This window comes from Balaenoptera ricei, chromosome 6, assembly GCF_028023285.1.
Source record: "Balaenoptera ricei isolate mBalRic1 chromosome 6, mBalRic1.hap2, whole genome shotgun sequence".
NCBI lineage: Eukaryota > Metazoa > Chordata > Mammalia > Artiodactyla > Balaenopteridae > Balaenoptera > Balaenoptera ricei.
In genome coordinates, this window is record NC_082644.1 from 104,087,710 (window position 1) to 104,112,865 (window position 25,156).

At 42.8% G+C, this 25,156-nt stretch overlaps 1 long non-coding RNA gene across 1 annotated transcript in view; it reads left to right on the plus strand.

The window, feature by feature from the left end:
* The window catches only part of LOC132367947 (uncharacterized), a 35,935-nt gene extending 17,807 nt beyond the window's left edge, over positions 1–18,128 (plus strand). The window contains exon 3 of the long non-coding RNA XR_009503882.1: positions 18,077–18,128. This is a non-coding gene — a long non-coding RNA (uncharacterized LOC132367947). The remainder of the gene's footprint in view (positions 1–18,076) is intronic.
* The last annotated feature ends 7,028 nt before the right edge of the window (positions 18,129–25,156 follow it).

The following is a 25,156-nucleotide window of genomic DNA, read 5'->3' on the forward strand; positions in this document are numbered from 1 at the left end:
TCCACAGGAGTTTATCCTAATCTAGTATGTGTTTTGTACTTGAAAGTCTTTCAGTGATCATGTTATTATATTCCTCTGAAACAAAACATGTATATAAATTGATATTAAAATTTCTTTAATGTTCTGTAAGTATAAGGTTCTAGCACAAAATGATTTCCTCTGGATCGAATTGTCATAACAATTGTTAGAAGTACTCAACGGATCAATTCGCTATATATTTATTGAAATTTTGATAAATACTTATGACATGAAACACAAAGCTTTATTGGAAATGTTTCTCTGAATGAGATGAATTTGTTTCAATTAGATCATATATCTGTTAAGAAATATTTATTATTGCTAACATGAGATGGTATTATATAAATTCTACTCCTTGTTTTCATTTTTTGGTTGTAATCACTGAGAAACCTATTCACAGAAATAAATAAATGAGAAAGGAGGATTTTTGTTAGAGCAGAGTTATAACCACCTACCAGGTTGTATGCCAAAATTACGTAGGGATAATCATCAAAAAAGCATTTTTAAATGATTTCTCAACTGATGCTTTAATTAGATTCCCCTCCAGTTTTGTTGTAACCAAAACACTGGAAGTCATCTGATTTGCAAAATGATTTATTACTGGATCATTAGTCACTCTCTTTCTCAACAGTTAAAACAGAATTGTGAATTGTACCTTTATTTGGTGCCCTGGAGATTCTTATACCCTAAGGCAACTCAGGATGAGTGAGACTCCTGGCTTCCTTTTGTAAAGTGGGAGAAAGGCATTTATAAAAGGAGCCTCCTAATCCTCAGATTCTTGAGAAATAGTGAAAATGGAAGCTGAGAATCTGAAAATTTCCCTAAAGCTATCTGCCAACTGGAGCCCTTGCAAAATCCTTGGGTACCTCTGGCTGTACAGTGCATAGCAGTTTGAAAATTGCTATATGAGATATCTTTTCTCTAATTATAGTAATTATATTCAGTCTCCCCAGAGAGGCAGCATAGTTGTACAGGTATCAACAATAAGGCAGGAATGCAGAGCAGCCAGAAGTCAAGTCCATATTGAATTATATGAACCAGATTCTATAACTCAGAAGTGGGAAAAACTAACTTGTGTTTTAGCAATCTAGCTTGACTTCATGAATGAGCTAGGATTCAAATGAATCCTTGAATTATGGAAACAGAATGTCAAATCTGGAATAAACTTCAGAGACCATGTAGTCTGGAGAAGGTGATTAAGCCTTATCTTTTGTATCAACTTGGATTAATTGTGAGTAACTGCTTATATAGCCCTTCTGTATCAAGAAGGATTCAGAGGATCTGTAGGAAAGAATGGTGTGAGTGATTAATCATGCCTGTTGGAGGAGGCAAGGAGAGAAGTGATACTGGTGCTCTGTATTTGCCGTCCTTGAGTTGATCTGAGTATACATAGTCCCTGTCATAGGTACCACAGGGACAGCTGAAGCCCGGGGAGAAGCTGAAGCCCAGCTGAAGCTTGATCAAAATTCCACAGCTCACCAGGGGTAGGATGGGCAGAATTACTTATTTTTTCTTCAATATTTGGTGCTCACCATAAACTCGGTAACATTTGCAACTAGAAAAACTTTTGGATGTTTTAGAGCTAAAAGGGAGCAAATTCTGGTTGTGCCAATATGAACTGTTGTTTTCGTTTAGGGAGTTTTTAGGTTCCTTTACATTTGTTCTCTGTGCTGTTTGTTGAAAGAAGGAAATGGGTCATCCATTATGAAGAGACTGAAAACCTGAAAATACTGACAGTATGATTTTAGTTGCCCATTCAGACAGAGCTCAGAAAAAATCATAAACCCAAATTACCACCTATCTGGCTATTGAGTCTACTTCACCCTGGCCCAGGAAAACAGACCTACAGAGTAAAATTAATAGAGGTTTGCAAGACCTCTTATTCTTCCGTCCACCTATGGCATGAGTCCTTTTGCCATGTGAGATCATCACATCTTGGGAGTGGGGTGGGACTAGACAGAAGTATAAGCAGAAGTACAGCAGGATGTATACATTGATAGAGGGGTTAACTTTATAGATAACAAATGGATTTTACTGTACATACATAGAAAATTACATTTTGCTTTACTCCTTTTTCTTTTGGACCTCTCTCCACACAAATCTACACGTACCCCGTTCTTTTTAACTACAACATAATATTCAGTTGATTCCAGATGTTTATTAGTTCAAACAGTGCTGCAATAAACATCCTCCTGCATTCATCTTGGTGCACTTCTGAGACTTTATCTAAAGGATGAATTCCTGGAAATGGACCGCTATAACAAACTTGCAGTTTCCATAAATACTGCCAAATGGGTCTCTAAAGAGGTTACCTCAATTTAGAGGTTACTCCTAATCATGGTATACGGGAGCACTGGCTCTCCCACCTCCAGCTAACACTGGGTATTTTCAAACGTGAAGAAGGGGAGGATTTGAATAGTTACAGTTTTGAATTAGAAATGAGGCATCTCTCTTGACTACTCCAATCCTTGTCTCCCCAAGCCAATACAACTGGGTGGTGGGTAATGCCACAGACTCTGCTCAGAAGGCTGAATGCTCCTGCTTCAGTGGGAACACGGGGTGTTTCTTCAGTCTGTGCCCTACTTGGCATCTGTCCCTGACAGACCCAGTCAATGTGGGGAGCCAGCCTCTCTGACGGTAAGAAAAAGTGGATTGGAAACAAATTGATCTTTTCACAGCTGGCCGTTCCCTTCTTTCCAGACTTGGACCCAGCTCAGAACAAGGTCACCGATGTTCTGTGGCAACAAAGATGGCATTATTGAGGACAGCCTCCTTTGGAGGGATGTCTCATTCCCCCAGAGTTGCCTCTGTCAAGTCAGCTATGACAAGCCTGGAGACCGCATAGCTGTGAGTCTCCAAGGGTCTCCAAAGAGACACCCAAACTGTCCATCCTGTTGACCATGCCCTCTTCTATTGGTGTCTACTACTTTATTTAAAAGATGTCAGATGACTCAGTTCAACAGACTATAACCTCTTATTCATGCTTCCTGGAGGCCAGGATTGGAGGGTGGGAGAGTTTGGAATTCAAAAGGAGAAGAACTGTGTGAGCAAAGGGGAAAAAAATCTTGTGCTTATTTCTAGCACCATCACTCTTACCACTGTTCATCCTATTGCTCTACCTCCTTTCCTTCATAGCACACTTTATGGCTGAGAGAAATCTATTTGCTTATCTTTTTATTGCCCGTCTTCTCTACTGGAGTAAAGTCTTCATGAGGGCAGAGGTATTATTTAGCTCACCACTGCATCACAGATCCCTAGGGTACCTCCGGGCACGTTGGGGGTGCTTGATGCATATTTGTCACATGAATGAGTGAATGAATGAAGGAAGTTGTTGAGCACCTCCTGTATTAGACAATTTCATATATATGATACGTTCTAATATTTAAACCTTATGAGGTATAGATATTATCTTCATTTATGACAAAGGAAATGGGGTTTCAGAGATTAAATAACACTTTCAGAACCACACAATGGTAACTGAGATTTTCATTTAGGCATGACTGACCCCAGTCCTATCTTCTAGACCTGATTCTGATTTTTCAAAGTTTAAACTGAAAAATATTAATGGTTTTGCACGCAATGCGAGGTGCAGCCATTAAGACCCTTCCAGGTGAGCGTGTGCGTCCACCAGGAGCATATGTTCCTCCTTGCCCTCCCAACATGGGCAAGTCCCTGAATGCTCTGTTTATTAGATCCTTATTCATTTGGGACAAGAGTAGAGCTAATTTATGTGCATTTGTACAAATTTTGGAACCTCCGAACTGAGTAACAAGGGGATTTTAAAAAGCCCTTATGTTGACAGTGAGCAAATATAAGGAAGGGCACTAATATTTAATAAAGTCGTGTTGCGTGCGAGGAATTGTGCCTTAAATAGGTGATTTCATTTAGTTCTTACAACAGCATTTTTCTGTTTTCTCTCTTTCTCCCTTTCTTCCTTCCCTTCTACCTTCCTTCCTTTCTTCCTTCTTTCTTTCCTTTCTTTTTCTTCCTTCTTCCCTCTCTCCCTCCCTCCCTCCCTCCCTCCCTTCTTCCTTCCTTCCTTCCTTTCTTTTTCTTTCTTTCTTTTTTCTTTCTTTCTTTCTTTCTTTCTTTTTCTTTCTTTCTTTCTTTCTCTCTTTCTTTCTTTCTTTTTTCTTTCTTTCTTTCTTTTTCTTTCTTCTTTCTTTCCTTTCTCTTTCTCCTTCCTCCCTCCCTCCCTCACTTTCCTTCCTCCTTCCCTCTCTTCCTGCTTCCCTCCCTCCCTCCCTCCCTTTCTTCCTTCCTTCCATCCTTTCTTTCTTTTTTTTTTAATTTCCAGACAAGATTGGAAGATTTACCTTGGGTAAGCAATGCGTAATTGTAGGACCAGCATTTGAGGTACATCATCATGTCTGTAGGGCCTCTTGTCTTTCTACCCACCATGCCATTGAGTGTTGAACAGGGACTGCGGTCTCAGCTGACTAAGTACAGTCACAGGCACAGAGGGTGCTGTGTAAATGACTGATTGGCAGACCCCTGACTTCCTGGTCCTTAGCCAGTGACCCCCAGGGCTACTTGGGGTCTGGCACCATGCTTGGTATGACTTTATGCTTTAATAGTTTCTTTCTTCTGTCAGCCAACCCCCTAAGGGAGCCTTGTCTCCTTCTTGAAACCCTGTGCTGGAACAAGAGGTTTCCGTAGGATTCCGGAAGCCCACACTCAATGCTGTGTTTTTTCCCGAGATCTGGCTACAAGGTAGTGCTCTGAGGTCAGTCCTTCCAGCTGCCAGCTCAAAGAACTACAAACTCCAGGCTCCCGGGGGTGTTGAACTACCAGTTATGATGAAATATTAGCACAGAAGAAAATAATTCTTTTCTATTTTGGGTTTCTAATCAGGACAGCATAGCTATAGGATGATTTACGTACTTGTATTTTCAAAAAGTTTCTTTTACTATTGTTTCTTCTCTAGTCATTTCTCTTATCACTTGGGCTCAGCTTGATGCTTCTCTGGAATCTGCCCTTTTGTTCTTCCATCTATAAAACACCAAACACATGTCCCCAGTCTGGCTCCATGAAACTGGAAATCTTTGGGGAACTCTAGAAAAAGTGTTATGAATTGTGCTTTGGACACAGTGTGACCAAACAGGCTGTATTCAGAGTATCTGGGGATGAAATTGTCTGTCTCAAATAGTAGAAATCCTTAAAAAAAGGAACAAAAGGAGTTTCTCCAAATTCCTAAGAGCATTCTGTTTTTTATCCATAGCTTGTTCATTCAAGCAATCATTTGACAAATACTTATTAAGTACTTACTCTGTGTTAGATGTTGTGCTGGGTATGACGAACTTGGTAGTAAATGAGCTAGCATCGCTTCCTCAGGAGCTCCTGGGCTCTGACACTGGCCCTGCCCTGCTGACCGCCCCACCTGTCCAGTTCATCTTTGGCGGCCCTTCTCTCCTGGTACTACTCCCCGTCCCACTCCCCAACTTTTCCTACCTATGTTCCCTTCTGTCTTTCCATCATGCACCTCTTTCCACCCTAGAACAGTTTTACAACTTTTCTCCATCCAAATAACCCATTCTTCAAGTCCAAACCTAGATGTCACATCTCCCAGGAAGCCTTCTCCTACACCCCCTCCCAACTTGGGTCTGCTCCCCTTCCATATGCTCTCAGGGCCCCCCCTATTATAAGACTTAGTATATTGTATTGTAATTAGCTGCTTCCTTGCCTGCCTCTCCCATTAGACTGTTAGCTCCTTGAGAACAGAAGCAATGATATCTTGTTCACAGATACTATGAACAATAGCATGCGTTATGGCCTAACGCATGGACATAGTGGGCGCTCCATAATTATTTATGGAACGAGCAAGTGGACTGGAAAACAGATAAGACAAATACATTTAAAGAACTTCATAGGAGTTCTTATGAAAATTAAAAGAAGTAATATTTGTAAACTACTTATAATAATGCTGGTATCTAAAAAATGGATTCAAACTCTGTATAATAAATGCTAGGATAGACCTTGTTGTAAGGAATTATAGAAGAAAAAAAAAGGCTGCTCTAATGCAGCCTGGGAACCAGGATGGAAGGAGCTCTTAGGAAACATTTTAAAGAGAAGATAGGTGCCAAAGATGAATAGGAGTTACTGAGATGAGCAGAGAGGTAGTGTCTCTAAGGTAGAGGGAACAGCACGTGTAAAAGCACAAAGGTAGCGGAGAGCATGACTTGTTTGGGGGACTTCAGCTTTCTCATGGGTTGGAGGAAAGTGGATTTGGGTGGGTGTGAGTGGGTAGTTGGTAAGAGGAGATTGTAAATGACCTACAAGTGGCCCTATGGTCCATTGGAAAGAGTACTGGGGGGAGAGTGAGGGGACTAGAATTTGAGCCCAAACTCTGACATTAACTCCAAGTGATCTCATGTGGGTCACTTCACTTTTCCTGACCTTAGTGTTCTCACCTCTATAATGTGGGCTGGGCACTAGATGACCCCCAAAGCCCACTTTCATCTTGGACAGTCAAGGAATCTGGGGGAGTAGGAGCTCCTTGAGTGCAAGGGCCCATGTCTGGTGCCTAGCAAATACTACTACTATTACTGCTTTCCTTCAATACTATTACTTCTACTAGTACTACTATAACACTATTTCTAGTGTTTTACTTGTATGATACTACTACTACCATTAATACTATATAACTATACCTACCATTCTACTACTATCACCACTATACTGTTAACTATTGCTATTAATATACTACTGCACCATTACTACAACGTGACTACTACTAATATTACTGTCATGCTACTATGACTACTATACTACTAGTGCTATTATGTTCCTCTATTACCGTACAGTTCTAACTACTAGTACTATCAGTACTGCTGTCCAACTGCTATCTCTATGCTACTATTGCTACTCCCAGCAATAACGGCTGACACCTATTGAGATCCTACTCAATGTTGAACACTACTTTACACGTGTTGACCCTTAATCCTCCCAACAAGCCTAGGAGATAGGTTCTCTTATTATTGCCATTTTATGATTTAGAAAACTGAGGCTCAGAGATATTAGAAAACTTGCTCAGGAGGCTGGGACTGAAATTCAGGTAACATGGCTTCCGAGCCTTGCTTCTCCAGGGGTTCCGCGAAGGCCTGGTGAGTGACTGATGGAAGATTCATGGTCTGAATCAAATTGAGTTCTTCTATTGCTGTTTCTGAAGTGTTATTTTAATAAGAAGCCACAGACGAATTAGGATCTACTAGAGAGAGAAATAGGAGCCGTTTCCCAAGTCAGGTGGGCCAAGAGTCTTTATTTTAATCTATTCAGCTCTTACCTCTGCATTCATCATGCATCAAGCATTAGCTCTATGAGATGAAAGATAAAGTGATTTATCAAACTTATTCTTAATTCAGCAATATGAGATCATGAGGGTGAGTATATGCCTGAGGTCCCCTGAGACGTTCATGGTCCTCTTGAAGAGAGCAGTGGGGATGGTCACCTGAAGGCCCCCATGCCTGTGGGGAGGGAGCTGCTGCCAGTCTGTCAAGTAAGGAGTTACATGCACTCTACAGTGTGCTTAACTCTGTTTTTTTAAGGGTCCCCAACATTTTGGAAGCATAGTGAGAAGAAACATCATTCGTGGCATCAGGGGGCCATTGATGGATGAAGATGTCTATGAGAGGACAAGTACTTTCACATTTTATCCATTTCCAAATCCTCTAGAAGCATATATAAGAACTTCTCATTAACTGTACTTCAAGACTACTAGATCTACTAACTTGGAATTTCCCCAAATGGATTTGGAGTCTGGGCTTTACCTCCCTGGATCTCCTTGGCTCTGTCTTAGGCTGCTGGAACATTTTGCTCCCACAGCTGTTGGAAGCAGCCCCTTGATGTAGCCAGAGACAGTTGCTCAGCATCTTAATGCCAAGACCAAAAGGGGTGAAAAAAAAATGGGAGTTACGGAAAGTGAGTGACTGACCTCATTCGGTAGGAATCCCTTCTGGAAAGGGAGCTGCAGAGATATGACAGGCAGTAAGTCACGTGTAAGAATGTTTACCATGGAATTCTAGCAAAAGAATCGGCTCCAGAACCTTCCTGGGTAATACAAATGGAGTCTGCCCAGAGGCCTCAAAGGGGAGTCCTGGAAAACCTTAGCCTTGTGAGAGAGGCCATCTCCTCCCGTGTCGGGGTCGGCTGAAGCTGCAACAGCGCTTGAGATATCCAAACTGCCGGGTGGTGTTTATAAAAGAATCATCTGGTTCTTAAGTCAGCTCTACTTAAAAGGCTAGTCATGGGATATATGAAGAAGGGCAAAGCAAGGTACTGTTTATTGAGCTAGGAATTACTATTTCCGTTTTATGGATGCTTAGACCGATGAATGCATTTTTCCTAAATTCACGGAGTTTGTAAGTTCCAGCGTCTGGGTTCAAACCCAGTTGGGTTTGACTCTAAATCCTGCGTGGTTGCCTTTTTTGAGAGCAGGGTATGCATTCTACATATTTTTCTTACTCCATTTGCAGTATTCACTATCCTGGGTGTGTCGAATCCTGGAATACCATGGGCACCTTTAGCCATCCCGTGGCCTAATCTTCTCACTGTACAGATGGGAATGGCCCAGAGCGGGAAGGACCTTGTTCAGACTCACATAAAGGCCATGGCTGGAATAGAGGTTGGCTGCTCCTCAGTTCAAAATGCTGCCTGCCCTAGAGATTCTCATACTGAGTGATGTAAGTCAGACAGAGAAAGAGAAATATCGTATGTTATCCCTTATATGGGGCATCTAAAAAGAAATGATACAAATGAACTTATTTTCAAAACAGAAACAGACTCACAGACTTAGAGAATGAGCTTATTGTTATCAGGGGGGAACGATAGGGGGAAGGAATAGTCGGGGAGTTTGGGATCCACATGTATACACTGCTATATTTAAAATGGATAACCTACACAGGGAACTCTGCTCAATATTATGTGGAAGCCTGGATGGGAGGGGAGTTTGGGGGGAGAATGGATACATGTATATGTATGGCTGAGTCCCTTTGCTGTGCACCCGAAACTATCACAACATTGTTGATCGGCTATGCTCCAATATAAAATTAAAAGTTTTAAAAAATGCCTGCTGACCAGGTGCGTCACTCTGAATGGTTACTTAATATATTTTGTTGATTGATCTAAATGTAATTTATGGCAACACCATCTCTCCTTCTTCTAGACGAGTCATTGCTAAATCCCAAGAGTCCACCTTTTGTCCCACTGCTTGGTTATTGGTATTTAGTGTGTAAAACCTTTCGCCTTCAGTCCAGTGAACAACGATGTTGTGTGAGACACCAGAGACAAAGATAAATCAGCCATGCCTCAGGAACTTCGGGAACTTACCAACATCTGGGAGAGCCAGACACGAGAACTTCTTATTCTAATACATTATATAATCATATTAGACAGACATCTGGAAGGTGTAGAAGCAGAGATGAAGGGCACCTACCCGACCCTGCTCCCAGAAGGGCCTTACTGGAGAATTAATGAATTAAACTGATTCACGATTTCACCCATACACCAAATAATTATTGGGCACTTCTTCTGTGCCAGGCACTCTTCCAGATATTAGGGGATACAGCACTAAGAAAGGCAAAATATTCCTCTGTCTAGTGGAAGAGATGGAACACATAAATAAGTATTCAAAGTAGAAGTAATGTGGGAGAATATAACAAGGCAAAGGTCTAGAAAATGATATGGGTTTGGGATTTATTTTAAAAAGAGTGGCTCGGGAAGGCCTTTTCAGGGGGATGTCTTTTGATCAGAGAAGAAATGGAGAAGAACCTTGAAAATATGTTCGATAAGTGCTTTCCAGACAGAGGCAAAAACAGGACCGATGTCTTGAGGCAGGCCCAGTTGGGTGTATTTGAATAACAGTGAAAGCGAGTGTGAGTGGAGTGGCATTGGTGAGGGTTACTGCTGGAAGTGATGGGGATAAAGGTGCAGGCAAGGACCAGGTCATGGGCTGTGTAGGTCATAGATAAGTGGATGGCAGTCAGACGGAGAAGGGCTTTTCCATCTTTTCCTTCCTGGGAGGCGTCACTGACAATATCACACTATCAACACAAAGAAAGATAAGAGCTAACAGCAAGTGAATCATTCTGATTGCCCATCTTGAGATGTTCCTACAGATTATGATTAATGCATTCCTGCCCATAAGGCCAAATTCCATCAAAACATCTCTCTGGAAAATGTAGCAGTCAGAACCACTGCCTCGGGCACTCCCACCCACCTCACCATGCATCTTGCATTCATCATCTCTCTCTGGCTCTTTGTCATGTTGCTAACATCCCTTGAAGGATATGGTGCAATTCCAAGTAAAGCTCTCTCCATAAATATTTAGACTGAATAGAAGATGTGCCAAAGATGCAAAGAATCTGTCCAGAGGAGAAGAGACCTTCCTCTTTGTTGTCTCTTCAGGCTTGTAATTTAATTCATGGATACGTGTCTTTGAATAATACATAAGCATCAATTTACCTAAAAGAGTTCCGCAGAAACCTTAGCTTCTCATCCTTCTGCTGCGCCCTGCGTGGCATTTTCTTCTCATCCTGGAATATACATTCCTCTGTTTTACCTTCATCACTTTCTTCTCTTTTCCCATGTTTCTGGTCATATCCTGTATGTCCGGGTCTGTTAAACGTGTCCTTACAGAGTCTGTATTCACTACCTCCCCTCTTCTCAGAGTCATTTGCCAGTTCATTTTGTTCAGGCTTTTCCCTGTGCCCCCACTTCCCTGAGTCTGTTCCCACTGAGGTCAAGCCAGTCTTCATATTACTAAACCCAGTGGCCACCTTTCTAGTTCTTATTTTACTAGAACTCATCACCGACATGGATAGTGTTAATTGGTCCTTGCTGAGGCTCACATCTCTTTCGACATCTGTTTGCACCACTCTTTTGCTTGGGCAACTCTGACTGTTCCTTCTCTGTCTCTTAAATCTTTGGCTTCCCGTGGGTTGTGTCTTCGCCATCTTCTTTCTCTAACTCTCAACCATGCCTGGGTTTCAGCTCTAATAGCTTCCAACCCTCTGTGCCCTGCCCAGACTTAATAGCTGGCTCCCATCTGTGGGCTTGGAATGCTAAATCTCAGCCAACCCACATTCTCAGCTGATGAATGGGTTTTAAAGTAACCCCTGATGTACCTTCATATTTCTATTCCAGGGCTAAGAGCCTTCCACCTTCAGTTAGCTTGCTGAGTGAAGCTGAGTAAATGCGTTCCCCTCTCTGGGCTTCAGTTGCCTTAAGTGTAGAGTGAGTGAGTTGGACCCCTCCAAATCTCCTTCAGCTTTAGATGGGCATGATATGTGGCCATAAAGAAACATAAATAACTATTGTGGTTTTAAGGGGGGCCCAATAAATGAAACCCCTTCCTTCTCCCCAAATTCAGGACCAACAGTATAACTGAAATTAGAGCCATATTTAAACAAGAGAATCCAGATGTCAGCTTCATCAGATAAAAGTAGACCCATCTACTTGTTCCTCTTTACCTGTATCCAAATCCTCCTAGCAGATATTTCCTAAGAAGGCAGAGACCACGCTCTCCTAGTAATTGCATGATGAAAATTATTCCTCTCGAATGTTTGATGATGACACATTTTGATTTGATTTAGCTTTTTCAACCTTGGGAGAAATTCTAAAGCTGGAGGAATGTTTAAACTCCTTCCAGCTGCCTGTTTAGCATAAAGAGCTCTTCTCTAGACCTGGAGGTGAGAGTGACTCTTATCTTCTCCTTTAATCAAATCAATTCAGGCTGAAAAGAAGGCCAAGTTGACAGCCAGCATTTCACCAGCCTTCTACTTCTCTAAGTATCCATGATTTTTTTCTGCTTTACTGAATGAGATGAGTTACTTGATTTTAAGGGCTCTCAATCAACAAGCACCAGATGAACTTGTATCATGCAAAAATAGAAAGTACTCAAAGCTGAACAGAGAAAGGTAAGAGGGTACAAACCTTTTCATTGTCTTTCACAGATGAGGAAAGAGGGTCAGAAAGGGGATGTGACACACTGAAGGTCACCCAACTGAAAAAACAGCCAAGGTTCACCATAATCCTGATCTTGGAACTCCTAGTACATCGACTTTTGCCAGCACGCAGTGTAGCAGGAGATACTAAGCTCCTCGATGTTTCCTTAATGAAGATTGCCAACTGTTTATATCAGTAGCACAAGTGTAAAGTCTAGGGCAATATCTAATTCAACATTGCGTATAATTTCAAAGAAAAGAATTATAAGAATTCTCCTCCTGCTCCATCTGTTATACTGTTTCATTTTAGGCCAACACACTGAAAATTATGAAACTTTATTTTTATTTTTATTTTTTTTAAAGAAATTCACGTTCTTTTTTTTAAATTAATTTATTTATTTATTCATGACTGTGTTGAGTCTTCGTTTCTGTACGAGGGCTCTCTCCAGTTGCGGCAAGTGGGGACCACTCTTCATCGTGATGCGCGGGGCTCCCACCATCGCGGCCTCTCCCGTTGCGGAGCACAGGCTCCAGACGTGCAGGCTCAGTAATTGTGGCTCACGGGCCCAGTCGCTCCGCGGCATGGGGGATCTTCCCAGACCAGGGCTCGAACCTGTGTCCCCTGCATTGGCAGGCAGACTCTCAACCACTGCGCCACCAGGGAAGCCCCTGAAACTATTTTTAATCAGAAGAGTAATGTAACTATTCTTAAGCATTATACTGGTATTCTTACGAATGATCAATTCTTATAGTTAATGTAATAAAGCCCAATTATAGTAGCATTGCTTTTCTTTCTTTTTGTCAGTAAATCAATAAGCACTCCGTGAATAAGAATCGCTAAAGATGTAATAGTTGGTGTTGGGGGCACTCATCCCTCCCTCCATGTGGAGAGCTGTCTGCATGGGGTCCCTGGTGCCTCTGGATGTCCTCCCCGCTCCCTGCGGCCCGCCAGCAGGGGAACAGTGACTTGATCAGCTTGCTGAGTTTGAGAGAATTTGTTGAGGATACTTAGCTTAGGTTAGTGGTTCTCAATGAGGTCCCAGGACCAGCGACATCGATATCATTAGGGAAGATGTTAGACGTGCAGATTCTCAGGCCACAGCCCAGGCTACTGAATCAGAAACTCCTGGGATGGGCCCACCCTTCTGTGTGTTAAGCCCACTAGGTGGTTGTGATGCCCACTTAAGTTTGAGAGCCACTGGTTAGCTGATTTCTCCTTTCCCTTTTTGGATCTCTCTGCCTGCAGGGGGGCAATGTTCTGGTCTGCTTTCTGCCATGTGATGAAAAAAAATTGGCCACATGGGGCTGGGGAGGATACGTAGTCATGCAGAGCTGCCCTTGACTGGGAGCGCCCATATGTGACTTTCAGGTGCAGCGTTAGGAAGCCCATGATTTCACAGACCTAAACTATGTCCTCAGACCAAACTTTTATCTGATGAATCTGACTTTTGGATTCCCTTGTTTAAATATGACTCTAATTCAATTGTGCAGTTGGTTCTGAATTTGGGGAGAGGAATGGGGTGTCATTTATTGGACCCCTTGAAACCACAACAAGAGTCAGTTATTTATGTTTCTTTATGGCCACATGTCATGTCCATCTAAAGCTGAAGGAGATTTGGAGTGGTCCAGCTCACTCACTTTACACTTAAAGTAAATGAAGCCCAGAGAGGGAAAGGCATTTACCCAAGGTCACTTAGTAAGTTAGCTGGAGGTGGCAGGCTCCCAGCCCAGGGCTCAGACCCACACATCGAAGCCAACACAACCACGAGGCACCTTAACCAGTTCCAAGTTGAAACAGAAGAAATTCATATCTGGAGAAGTTCATCTCACCACGTTGAAGATTTCCTAATTTACATTTCAGCATGGGAATCATGGATGCGTCTGTATCTACCTCATTTCCATGGTCCCCTGGTGAACGTAGCCTCTCTGGATGTCACGTCCTTGCATTCCTGCCCCAGCTTCTTGCATCCAAGTGTCTTGACAGGAATTGAAAATGAATTGCAGCTGTTCAGCATCTCCATGGAGGGGACCAAATTCTTAATCCTAAACTGAGCTCATTCCCGGGAAAACTGCAGTGCGGTGAGGAAGTGCTCTCAGCTACGACACTCTGCCACACTCTTTTCCTTTTAGTCATTGTCGTGTCCAGTCTGCAGTCTAATTATTTCTCCAAACTGGGTTACTCGGTCCCCTGCCAGAGACATTTCCTATGAGTTAACAAATCTGGCTTTCAGAATTGTGTTTTGGCCAGTCTAATTTTTATTGATATTATACTTTTCACTTCTCTGATTCCTTTCCTTGGTTGTCTACTCTCATGCAATTTTCATGTTCAAAAGGTTCACAGAAGCTCCTGGCTTTGGTGCTGGAGACCAACCAATTTAGTTTACCTCTACCTTTGTAGCTTGATAGTGTGCCAGCTAAAATTTACTGAGCAATTACTATGTGCCAGACAACGTGCTAAACATTTTCTATGTGTTAGTTTAATTGACCCTCACTGCAATCTGTGAGGTAGGTGGTGTTATAATGCCCACTTTTTAGACGAGAAACTAAGCTACAGTGAGGTTATTATACTTTTTCAAGGTCACACAGCTATTAAGTGGTGGACCCAACATTTGAGCCCTGGTTATCCAAGTCCACAGGTTGTGCTTTAGCCCTGATTATACCATGATCTCCGTGCACAAGGATCTGGAAGATGTCTTTACACTCCAACCCCCCTTTTTGAGGTGTCACTCTTTTCTTTGTTCTGCTTTGGTAGGGGTTTGAGCCTAGGGCTTGAGTTTCCAAGACAATTTCACACCATGAGATGTGATGGTTTTCTGGGATGACCCAGTCGGGGGAGGGTTTGCTGGGCTAGAGAGCAGTGTAATTGACAGCCTTTGCAGAAGTCAAACAGGGGGCACATTTAGTCCAAGTCCCATGCCAAGAAGAACTGGAATTAGATGATTCTTGGGGAAATATTCAAGAATTCACCAGTAGTGTACCACAACTAAGACCCATCCTCACGGACATCTTTAGGTCTGAATATATCCAGCTAAAATGTGCAATCCAGAGAGAAAGGATTAGTTGGGGACACCTAGCAGGTATCAAAGATCTGAGCAGAATTATCATTAGGAAGAAGTGTAGGTATAATACAACTAGCTCTCCTTCATAGAAAATTCATGTGGCAAATGTATCCACTTAGAAATGAGCTTGTTTGACTGATCCAGGCAGAATAGATTAGGGTTTGTGCTTTGCTCTACAAACTAGACTTTAGAAGGACTATATGACCAAGCCGAGTCTTGAAAGGTCAGTAGGAGTTAAACAATGAAGGCAAATGGCAAAGGTAGGTGTTCCAAAAATAAACAACCCATTTCCTGTATCAGTTAGGGTGTATTTGGTTGCTAGTGACAGAAAACCTAACAATGGGAAAAACAACTCGGAATTTATTTATTTTTTCGCCTATCAGGAAGTCCGACCTTAACAATGTCAAGGCTGGTGTCTACTTTTTAAATTTTGTTTGTTTGTTTGTTTGTTTTCCCATAACCATGTTGGCAGTCACAGCTCCAGGCGTCTCATTCACCTTCAGATCAGCAAGAAGAGAGATGGGTGGCATTATCTACACTCAATCCTTTTATCAGAAAAGCAAAAGTTTTCCTAGACTACCCAGAATATTTCCTCTTATACTTCATTGCCTAGAACCAAGTTACATGACCATTCTTGGTAGCTTTTCCAGCTACTACAGAGGAGATGAGTAAGGGAGAATGCCACCAGGAATGCATGTTAGTTTAGCTAACTGACAATATTTGCCGCACCATCCCTGCTCTCCTGGGAGCTTTATGAAGGCAACATTGGTATTTACATGATTTTTCCCAAGTGTACAGCACAGTGTTGTACCCAAAGAAGGGTTAACCAAAACATCAATTGCAGGGATAAATAAATTCAGTTTATTTCAATAAGCATTTATTAAGTGGGGTCCATATGTTAGGAATTCTATAGGTACAGATCAAGACTTAGAACCTGGGGACCGGTGGACAGATACGCACATGTGAGGATATAGGAACATATAGGGGGCTGTTTCAGGGAACCCGGAGAGGAAGCACCTGGCCCATGTTAGTGAGTTGGAGAAGAAAGGCAAAAAGGGAGTCAGAGATAGGATAGTTTAGGTTATGCTCAGGTAACAGATGACCCCGTAAATCTCAGCGTGCAACCACAGAGTTTATTTCTCCATTATGCTAGATGGCCGCCATTCTCAACTGTGGTTTTTGATCCACCTCAGCTGCAGCCCGGGACCCAAACCAAGTGAGCAGCCTCTATCTGGAGCATTAACAGCAGGAACAGAGAACGGGGCAACCCCCCATTGGCTCTTAGAAGCTTCTTCTCAGAAATGACACATGTCACTTCTGCTCATGCAAAAGCAAGTCACGTGTCTCTGCCAGAATTAACAGTGTAAGGTTGTATGATCCTCCGTTGAGAAGAACAAGGCAGATGCACGGTAATGTTGTCAACCACAGGGGGCCAGGGCAGGGCCTCACCATGTGCCTTCTGCGCCTTCTGGTCTACCTCTCCCAACTTCTCCTCTTCCTCGCGGCTAGTCGTCAAGCTTGCTTAGTGGGGAGAGTGTGGGCTGAGCTGAGTGGTCAGGAATGAGCTGAGGGAGCCAGGAGGCTGACTTCATCTCTTCCTGGTCCAGAAAGGGAGACTGAGAGAAAAAGCCTATATCCAGAGCCAAGAAGATCCTGGCAGGATGTGGCTTTTCAGGAGGTAGAAAGATAGATTTCAGCATCTCTGTCTTTCCCGTCGCTGTTTGGAGGGGAGTTCTCCCAGGATATAGAAGCTGGTGGTCCAGACTCCTGAGGAATTTTTGTTGGCTGCCTCCACCGGCTCAGCAAGTGCCAGTCATGAGGATGGTCTGATGGCCTGCGTGGGGCTTGGTGTCTGCAGAGGCCAGGGGAAGCGAGCCAGGCATGGGGGCAGTGACCAGACCCTTACTTGTTGTCAGTGGGGATAAACATGCACAAATATGGATTCAGCACACAAAGAGCCAGGTTAAGATTCAGCTTTGGAGGAGAGACTGTCTTAGGCTTTTTGCCTCCTTAAGGTGTTTCAAGCTCCCTTGCCTTCCCTCTGCCTCTCAGCTGCATTTGTGTACCTTGCGTTCAAATCCTCCTTTAAAAACGTGTCTAGACAATACATTTTAAGATCAATTGTTATTAGGACACTCACAAACTCAGAGTCCTGCCCGTAGGTGCCAAGAATTGTGACCTTGGGCTCCAGCATGGAGGTACATAAAATACGTAGCTAAGACCACATGAAATTTAGTTTCATTCCTAGCTCTGGAATTTTCTTGGACCGTCAAGTGCTCATTAACTTCTCCAAGCCTCAGTTTTCCCATCTGTAAAAGAAAGATGCTGATTACAGCTCTCCTGCTTACCTCAAAGAACTATTTGGGGAATCTAGCGAAAGCCTGCATGTGTTGGATACCTACTGGATAGCAGACTTATCCGGGTTTAAGTGGGAACACATTGTCATTTATAATATTTATGTAAGTGTAAGGAATTTTTATTGTACTTACTGTATTTGAGAAAATTGTAGTTGTACCCACAAAAGGTACATAATTATGGAAGACACACCATTAATTCTGGCATCAGAATCTCTACTTAAGCCTTCAGAATATTCTGAACAATCTCCAGTTGTCCAATTTGGAACATGAACCTTCTGGCACAGAAACTGCCTTAACTTAGGTCGTCAACATTTCCCACTTGGCTTATGACAGTAGCCTCTTGTCTCTCTGCTCCCAACTGCTCCAATCCTTTCTATGTACAGCAGACAAATCTAAAGACATTTCACTCCTGCTGAGAACATTCTCATGGTTTTCATCTCTTCTAAGACGTCCACATTCTTAGATTCTCTTTCCATATTTTTACAAACCTAGCCTCTGTCCGTCTCTGCAGGGTCACCTCTTGACACACCTGTTCCTGCCCCAGCAGTGCTGTCCTGTGCCTTCCCACACATAGACCCACGACCGTGCGTGCAGCTTCTCTGAGATACTCAAACCCTTGAAAGAGGTCCCAGCACCTTGAGCCTTTGCACCATCTTTCTTCTCATAAATTATGACTTAGGTTCAGCTAAAATGTGTCTTCCAGATCTCAACTTGAAAGTCAACTTCCGGGCTTCCCTGGTGGTGCAGTGGTTAAGAATCCGCCTGCCAAGGCAGGGGACATGGGTTCGAGCCCTGGTCCGGGAAGATCCCACATGCCGCGGAGCAACTAAGCCTGTGCGCCACAACTACTGAGCCTGCGCTCTAGAGCCCGTGAGCCACAACTCCTGAGCCCGTGCACCACAACTACTGAAGCACGCGCACCTAGAGCCTGTGCTCCGCAACAAGAGAAGCCACAGCAATGAGAAGCCCACGCCCCACAACGAAGAGTAGTCCCCACTCACCTCAACTAGGGAAAGCCCACACACAACAACGAAGACCCAAGGCAGCCAAAAATAAATAAATAAATAAATAAATTAAACAAAAAAAAAGAAAGTCAACTTCCTCTGGGGAGCCTTGCATGACATTTGTCTTTTCCTTCTTCCTTCATAGGTTGCCTCACAACTGACATCTAATGATTGGACTCACTGTTATGCATTGTGTTTCCTTTTCAGGTTGATATTGACTTTGAGCTCTTTGAAGACAGGGACGATATCTCATTTATTTTCTCTTTTCCTCACTTCTTGCCTTCCTTAAGTAGTGCACGAGTTCCTACTTTGGGTCAGACACTGTGTTCTGAAGATACTCACATCTTTAAGCCTAATATGGTGCCAGACACAAAGCAAGCAAGCAATAAATATGAGTGATGGAATGAACCCACCAATTAATCAAAGGTTCGGTTCAAACAGGCTCAACCCTTTCTCCCATCTAAAGCCATGTGGAGGTTCAGGAAGATCAACAGTTTTTCTGACCTTTACTTTTTTTTCATATTGTTACTCTTTTTCTGGTTTCAGCCTTTGACAGACAGAAATAGACTGCCGCATTTTTCTAGGATATATCATCTAATTGGTGAATCATCCAGGCCCTTAATCTTAATCTAGCTTGTTATTTTGTTTTATGGTCTTGTTAGCTTGTTCTCCTGTGTAGTGGAAAAAGCATGGGCATAGAGTCCAAGGGGCTCGGGTGCTCCTGCTTATGGATGTGTCCTCTGGACATTCATTTACCCTCATTGAGAATCATTGTCCTTATCTATAAAAAGGAAATGCTAATATGTGGTCCTGTGAGGAATAATTTGAAAGATGTATAATAAGTACCTGACACAGTGCTTGGTAAAGAATGGCTTCTCCTGGGACTGCCCTGGTGGCACAGTGGTTAAGAATCCGCCTGCCAATGCAGGGGACACGTGTTCGATCCCCGGTCCAGGAAGATCCCACATGCCGCGGAGCAACTAAGGCCGTGCGCCACAACTACTGAAGCCCGCATGCCTAAAGCCCGTGCTTCGCAACAAAGAGAAGCCACGGCAGTGAAAAGCCCATGCACCGCAACGAAGAGTAGCCCCTGCTCCCCGCAACTAGATAAAAGCCCGCGCGCGGCAACAAAGACCTAACGCAGCCAAAAAATAAATAAATAAATTTATTAAAAAAAAGAATGGACTCTCCCAAAATGTGCCTGTGTTCTTCACCCAACACCCACCCTGCCAGGGGAAGACTCTAAAGAGACAGAAGGGGGATTAAAAATAAAAGTTAATGGATATTATCTACTGAGAAGGTGGGGAGTTGGAACCACTGGCTCAGGAAAAATGTCATATTACTCTCAGAATTGTTGGGCAAATTATTAAGCCTCATTGCTTGCATGTATAAAATTGAGATATTTTGATTTCTATGAGGGTGTTACGATTACTAAATGAGAGAGTGAATGCAAGGTCCTTCCCCGAGGCGCTGTCACATAGGGAAGGCTTAGTCACTTTTGGTGACGATAATATTATATTACCCACCTTCATTCCATCAGTTTGGACAGCTAAGCTGCACTTTAACTCTGAGATTCTTTAACTCTGACAGCTGGCCCAGACTGGCATAGATCTTAGGGGCAGTGACAGAGTCCAGATGCCCTCCTGGGCATGACCTGAAAATTCTATACTCTGACAGAATGTGGTGAGACAAGAACCAGACCACGCATCTCTTTATTCTCAAGCCAACTGCAGAGCCCAAATGTGTTTTCTGACACCTCTGAACCTTCCTGGGTATGGGCTTTCTGTGCCGGGTGCTAGGACATGTGGGGATTTTGTTGTTCTCCCTCTCTTGTGGGTCTTAACGGAAAAGCTAAATCACCGGCAATAGAAAAATCATGGTGTCAGCATTGTTAAGACTTACCATGAATTCCAATTACACATCATTTCCAGTTACAAAAAAAGAGTGGAGGTGTTGGACCCTGTTGCCTAACCACAGTGTTCAGAACACCCTTTTACCAGAATGCGTTTCTCAACGTGGCACGGTGACCAGTGACCTGCGGTGCAACCTTGCGTAAGTCTATAACTCTGCATGATCTTGATGTTCCCCGCTGTGGGGAGGGGTGGAGACCATATATGAGGCAGCTCAAGGTCATGATTAGAGCTCAGGTTCTGACAGGGGACAGAATCAGGCTTAGAGTGCAGCTCTACACAGACCAGTGTGTGACATCAGGAGCATTACTTGATCTCTCTGAACCTCAGTTTTCCTTCCTATTAAATGGGCATCCCAGTCTTTAATGGGAGGATTAAATGAGATAATGTATGTAAATGCTTCAGCCGACTGCCTGGTACATACTAAGGAATCAGTTCACTTCTGCTTCCATTACTATTAGTAACAGTTACTCACTGAGAACCTACCATGTTCAGTATCCTCTGCATGATTATCACATTCAACCCTCACAACAGCTCTGCAAATGGGATATTACCGTAATGTTGAATGTGAGAAAAATGAGGCTTAGAGGGTTCAAGTAACTCACCTAGAGTCACCGGGGGTAAGTGACAGAGCTGGAATTTAAACTGAGGCCTCTTTGATGCCAGCGCCTATGATGATCTTTCTACTGATAGAAAGATATTGACCAGATGACACTTGACTTTTCCTGACAAACACAGACAGTGAATGACTAATCAAATGGAACGAATTCATTTCAGACAAAACAAATATTTTTAGAAGACCTAGTAATGTGCCTAGTGGTGTAAGAGATGAAGAAAAGTAGATGTCCTGATCCTTGGTCGCAGTTTATTGTTTATTTGAGGATGAAAGACAGGAAGATTGATGGGAGTATAAAATACAGCATGAGTGCTCTGGACCCCAGGGGATCCTAGGATCACAGACAGTGTCTTAAAAGTTTGGGCTGCTATAACAAGAATTCCATAGACTGTGTGGTTTAAACAACAAACTTTTATTTCTCACAGCTCTGGAGCCTGGAAAGCCCAAGATGGAAGAGCTGGCAGATTTCATGTTTGGTGAAAACCCACTTCCCGGTTCATAGATGGCCACCTTCTCTCTGTGTCCTCACATAGTGGAAGGGGCAAGGGAACTCTCTGGGGTCTCTTTTATAAAGACACTAATCTCATTCATGAGGGCTCCACCCTCATGACCTAATCACCTCCCATAGGCCCCACCTCCCAATACCATCACATCGAAGGTTAAGATTTTAACCTATGAATTTTGAGGGGGACACAAACATAACAGACAGTGATTCCTGGGTCACGTGGTCAAAATAGCTTCCAAGAAGGGCTGAGGAGCTTGTTGGAGATTCTGGCAGAGTCACAGGAGCTGCCGTAGGGGAAGGAAGGTCGCCCATTCTTGGTAGTGCGGAGCTGCTATAAACCCCAGGAGTCAGCTCAGGTGGCCCTTCTGTGAGAGGTCTTCCCTGATGCCCATGTCCATGCTTCCTGCATCCCTCCTTTCTGCACTCACTGCTTTGTCATTGGAACTTTACGTGACTGCTGCTTTGCTAGCTGTGAGCTCCTTGAGAGCCAGGCTGGATCTTTCTTCTTTGCCATGCTCTCTCCATAGCACACTGTCTGGTACATAGCAAATGCAAGAATCTTATTCCCACAGACTTGTAGTGAGGAATGAACATCTGCTTTGCTGGCTGGATTGCCCTGATCCAGTCTGGTGATGTTGGGAGCTGTTTCCCTGTCAGCTTTCTGGCAGAGGGATAACAAGCTCTGGGTCTCAGAGGAAAGAGGCATTGGACAAGTCCTGAGCTTTCCCACCAGCTCTGTGTAGTGGTGAGTTTCTCCTGCTCCTGCAGCCACGGGTCTTGGGATATACCATGAGCATTGTCCCCACCTTGCCATGCTTCTTACGTGATGTTTTCCTGTGCAACCAGACAGCTCCTTGTGATATTCGCATCCTGCAGCCTCTCTAGGGCTATCAGAGATACGGACTTCAGTGTGGTTCAGAACTACCAGGTAGAAATATAAGCCAAAGTTAACTTCTGTCCTTCAGTTTTCAGGATATACTGTTTTCTTTTGCTCACAGACTCTTTTTCCTTCTCCTCTTCTCCTTTGATAACTCCTACTGCCCTTTTGAGCTCAGCATACATCTTCCACTGGGAAGCCTTTGTACCCTCAGGTATCCCCTCTTTGGGCCTTTCTCGTCTTAGCCGTCATCATGCTACAGATTAATTGTTCAATTATCTTTCTGTATTGTCAGTCATCTTTAGCTTTAATTAGTTTATCAGATGAGTTTATCATCTATAGGACTTCGGAGACTTAAGAGAAACCTTTCACAGGACTGACAGCTTTTAATGGAGGGCAGTAGAAAGTAGAAAGGAAATGTGCCCCAGTGGGGGTCTCTGAACCTGATAGCATTAGACAACTTCCTGAGTAAGACACAGGAGGAGAGGCTGGAGAGAAGGAATGTAGCAATGAAAAACTTGACTCACTTGAAAATTTGTCCGTGCGCCAGTCCTGAAATCAAATATGATCTCATCAAAGCTTTCCGTGTTGATCATAGCCATATATTCATGTGTGTGTGTGTGAATGCATGCGTGTGTGTGTGCGTGTGTGTGTGTGCTTTTCAGACTACAAAGTGCTGTCACACAGTGTTTCAGCAGCTTTGTGTATTAACAATAGCGTTCCTCTCATTTGTTAATGAGGACTCTAGGGTTTAAGGAGTGACCTACCCAAGTCCGGCAGCAAGGTCTTATGCCCCTGGCCTTCTGACTTCTATGGCAGCTGGCCTATTCCCTTTTCATGCCTTGAAGCTGAAAGGTCTTCAGACACCTACGAGATAGATATTTGCCTCCATTTCTTTCCTCAAAGAATTCAATGCACCTTATTGTCTTGAATTTTACCAAGAAGGTTTACAATGATATTCCATAGTAGTAGCATATGGTATTCTTTACCATGAAATAAGATGGCAAAAACCCACCCTGAGAAAATGTAATTAAAATTAGGATATCAATAAACAAAACGAAGAGACAAACTATGGACTGGGAGAAAATATTTGCAAATGAGGCTACTGACAAGGAATTCATTTCCAAAATATACAAACAGCTCATACAGCTTAATATCAACAAAAACCCAAACAACCCAAGCAAAAAATGGTCAGAAGACCTAAATAGACATTTTTCAAAGAAGACATACAGATGACCAACAAGCACATGAAAAGATGCTCGGTATCACTAATTATTAGAGAAACGCAAATCAAAACTACAATGAGGTATCACCTCACACCAGTCAGAATGGCCATCATTAAAAAGTCTACAAATAATACATTCTGGAGGGGTTGTGGAGAAAAGGGAACCCTCCTACACTGTTGGTGGGATTGTAAACTGGTGCAGCCACTATGGAGAACTGTATGGAGGTTCCTTAAAAAACTAAAAATAGAACTACCATATGATCTAGCAATCTCATTCCTGGGCATATTTCCAGAAAAGGTGAAAACTCTAATTCAAAAAGATACATGCACCCCAGTGTTCACAGCAGCACTATTTACAATAGCCAAGACATGGAAGCAACCTAAATGTCCATCTACAGAGGAATGGATAAAGAAGATGTGGTATATACAACATATACAATGGAATACTATTCAGCCATAAAAGAAGAATGAAATAAGGCCGTTTGAAGCAACATGGATGGACCTAGAAATTATCATATTAAGTGAAGTAAGTCAGACAGAGAAAGACAAATATCATATGCTATCACTTATATGTGGAATCTAAAATATAATACAAATGATCTTATTTGCAAAGCAGAAATAGACTCAGACAAATTTATGGTTACCAAAGGAGATAGCAGAGGGTGGGAGGGAGAGATATATTAGGAGTTTGAGATGAACATATACAAACTACTATATATTAAACATTGGGTTGGCCAAAAAGTCATTCGGGCTTTTCTGTAAGATGTTACGAATGAAATTTTTGGCCAACCCAATAGATAATCAACAAGGCCAACCCAGTAGATAAACAACAAGGACCTACTGTATAGCACAGGGAACTATATTCAATAACTTGTAATAACCTATAATGGAAAAGAATTTGAAAAAGAAGATAGATATATGTGTGTGTGTGTGTGTGTATAACTGAATCACTTTGCTGTACAACTGAAACTAACACAATATTGTGAACTAACTATACTTCGGCTTTAAAAATGGTTTTAAAAAAGTAGGAAATCAAGACCAAGGGAAGAGAAAATACAAATAGCAAACCCCATGTATCCCCAGGATTGGAATGCTTGAGCTTCACTGGGGGCTTTGGATTTCTCAGCACCCAAGAAATATCTATCTCTCCAAGGGAGATAGATTTAGTCATTTGTTCTGAGGAAAATAACAGTTCCTGGGCCAAAGAAATCTTTTGCAAGCCTTTAGGTATCAGAGAATTCTTTTCAAGAAGCTTTAGCATTTATTCAACAATTACTTATTTACTAGATACTATGTACCAGGCACTGTGCTAAGACACGGCTGCAGAGGGTGAAAAAATATTGTCCTTGTTCCTGTAAAGATTAGTCAATGATTAATAATGTCCTTCCTGCCTCAGTTTGCTGGACAACAGGAGATGTCTAGGGAGAATATCTACACTCAAAACCCAGATGTGTACCCCACACAGCCATTGTAGCTCATATCTGGGAGTTTTCAGTAAGCAATTAAAAATAAGCTATTTTTGGTTCTTTTCTTATGATTTTTTGGTCCTAAGTGGGAGTTTGGTCCTACAGTTGCAGCAGTGAGAAGCCAGCTTGACAGCTTCTGGCACAGCGAAGTGCAAGTACTGCAGGCAGATTTTTTTTCCC